At 40.5% G+C, this 2889-nt stretch overlaps 1 pseudogene; it reads left to right on the top strand.

The window, feature by feature from the left end:
* Nucleotides 1–1486: 1486 nt before the first annotated feature.
* On the top strand, nucleotides 1487–1603 carry LOC124790294 (annotated as a pseudogene).
* Nucleotides 1604–2889: the final 1286 nt, after the last annotated feature.

Here is a 2889-nt window from a genome sequence, read left to right as displayed (position 1 = left end):
AGGGAAAGTGCTGTTCTAAACTGAAGCCTACACTCACATTTTTGTAAATATTAAGCGGGGTCCCTCCACGCCCACACTTGCTTGGTGACCATTCAGAAAGATCTCTCACCTCTGATTTGGTTGGTATCTTAAAAGAACTTCGTCGAGAATGCGGTGCCTTATTTTTGCCAGGCTTGTTAACCATTTGTAACTTTCAGAGAAGTGTCATGCATGTCGAATTTTGAATAAGACCTACACATTTATCGTGTTGCCGTGTTAACATTTGCTTCTTTGGCAAAACACTGATGAGTTTACACAGTCTCACCTCACTAACATGCTGCGCTGATGCAATTGCGAGAGAATTCTGAAACAGTGTTTATTAAGTTTATTAAGTGAGGAACTGACAAAAAGTAAGGTCAGTGTCTTAAGAAAAGGCACAAACTCGTACAAAATAAACGTGTAATCTCTTCACATATGCTATTCCGAAACCAACAGCATTTCTCGTTTCACCAGCTATCGATGGTCCTTAAAAATTACATTCTTCCATCGAAAAAGTGTGTAGTTAGTGGAATAACGCAGTAGATAATGAAGTTTTGCATATAACCATACGGCAAAATACTCTCGCTTTGTGTGCGACCATTTGCTGAAGTCTCATTTAGGTATCTCAAACTGTTTATGAAATATGAGGAATGTTGTGGATATTTCACACTGGTTTTATTGCTGGCACGGCGCTATCACAAATGGGTGTGCTACGTCAGATCAATTTTCTCGATTTGATGACCTCTACCCAAGTCTAAAGTAAACTTCAGTATGTTAGCTAAATTTCATACACAGCAACATATTATATAATATACACCAAACGCAAAATAATTGCGACTCCTATATTTCATTGCAAACTTTTTCGAATTCGCGCAGTGTTTTGCTTCCACGCATATATCACAGTAAGTAAGACCATTAACGAAGTGATGGGCACATCACGAATGTGGCACATGAAGCTACAAGTAAGACAAAAATGAATTTTTTTACCGAATAGTTTCTGTAAAATCACTTGAGAAGGATTGCAGGGCGTGCGCCACCGTATCCTGTGCGAACTGTACAACCTCGTCAAGTATCTTGAATGACGAAATGGGCTTGTCCGCAGCAAGACGAGTATCCACACTGACAGTGCAACGATGACGGGAGTTGCAAAGATTGTCAGCACAGCGACCATTGCTGCGGCTTCCGTTGATGCATCAGGTAAGTGAGGTGCACTGACACTGGTATAATGGTACCTCCAGTCACAACACTGGGCACAGCAGAAATACTGGGAAAGCACTGAATGTGCTGAGAAAGACTGTACTGTTTCCTAGGTGTTTTTTTCGCAAACAAAACGAAATTAAAATGTATTAAGTAGGCATCCAAATCATATTGAAAACCCAATAAAGTCCTTTTTCCTAACCAAGAAGTCAAGTATAAATGAAACCTACCGAAATAAGCAAAGAAATCTCGTTAAGTTTTTAATACGCAAGCCAACGGCCTTGCCCAGTGGTAACGCAGGTTCCCGTCAGATCACCGAAGCTAAGCACTGTCGGGCTGGGCTAGCATTTGGATGGGTGACCATCCGATCTGCCGAGTGCTGTTGGCAAGCGAGGTGCACTCAGCCCTTGTGGGGCAAACTGAGGAGCTACTTGACTGAGAAGTAGCGGCGCCGGTCCCGGAAACTGATACGGCCGGGAGAGCGGCTGATTTCTGAAATCAATTACAAAACAGTGAAAAACTTTCCTGACAAATAAGAAAGACTGTTAAATGAACAGATATATTTTATTAATCATATTTATTTTAGTAATTTTGCGGGATGCTGGGGATAAGAAGTGTTTTGTGGACACATTAATTGTAAAGAATCTGTATGTGGCTTGATCACGCACTCAACCCCCCTTTTCTATCACGGTAGCTGTATCACAAGGATAAATAAACGTGGAAACAATTAGTGAAGTGACCCTGTATATGACGCAATAATTTAATTGAATTATGAAGTAATTAGTTACCTTAGTAGTCATTAATCAATAAGGGAGGAAACGGCAGCAATTAAAAAAACACACACACGCACATATATATATATATATATATGTCACTGGTGAAATATACCTGTACATAATTATGGGATCAGATATAGTACATATGAAGAAGAGAAACAGCGGCAGAGCAGTGATAAAATACTTTCCTAACAAATAAGAAAGACGTCTTGCAAAAAGAACACAGCGTACAGCTGTACGACAATCTTGATACAGGTGCTCTCTTCTTTCTTCAAACATTTTCTGACAATGTGAGAATTCGGTAATACGTCTTTCTGTTCTTAATCGTAAACGCTTTTAGGCAGTTCTAAGTTTTCGTTTTTTCTGGAAGTCCCTTGAAACTACTTCATAATCTAAATCTGTATTCCGTAAGCCACCATACGGTTTGTATTGAAGGGTGCCACTACGATTTCTATTCTTCCCTACTGCAGTCTCGAATGGTGCTCGGGAAGAGCGGCTGTTGCTAAATCTCCGTACGAGCACTAATTTCTCATCGTACTTATTTCACAGAACGCATTTGCGAGAAAGTACAGTAATATGATGGCTGACTCTTCTCGGAACGTAGTTCCCGGAATTTCAATTGCAAACCTCTTGCATACTCCTCCCTGGTAGCATCTGTGGAACATCTCCGTAACGCTTTCACACTTACGAAACAATACTATGAAGAGACGCTCGCATCTTCGTCGAAAGAGTGTTTTATAAGCCAATGCTTTCGCCGATGAATTACGTCTCCTTAACACAAGAAGTGTAAAAAACAAAAAAACACCATCGGTTACAATTTTTTCGTGTTTTATTAAACTACACAGTCCATTGCGGACCCCGTGGGTCCATCGTGGGGTGCAAATCGTCTAATACACAA

This window comes from Schistocerca piceifrons, chromosome 3 (genome assembly GCF_021461385.2).
Source record: "Schistocerca piceifrons isolate TAMUIC-IGC-003096 chromosome 3, iqSchPice1.1, whole genome shotgun sequence".
Classification (NCBI taxonomy): Eukaryota; Metazoa; Arthropoda; class Insecta; order Orthoptera; family Acrididae; genus Schistocerca; species Schistocerca piceifrons.
The sequence above is the reverse complement of the archived record's forward strand: the minus strand, read 5'-3'. Positions and strand labels throughout refer to the sequence as shown.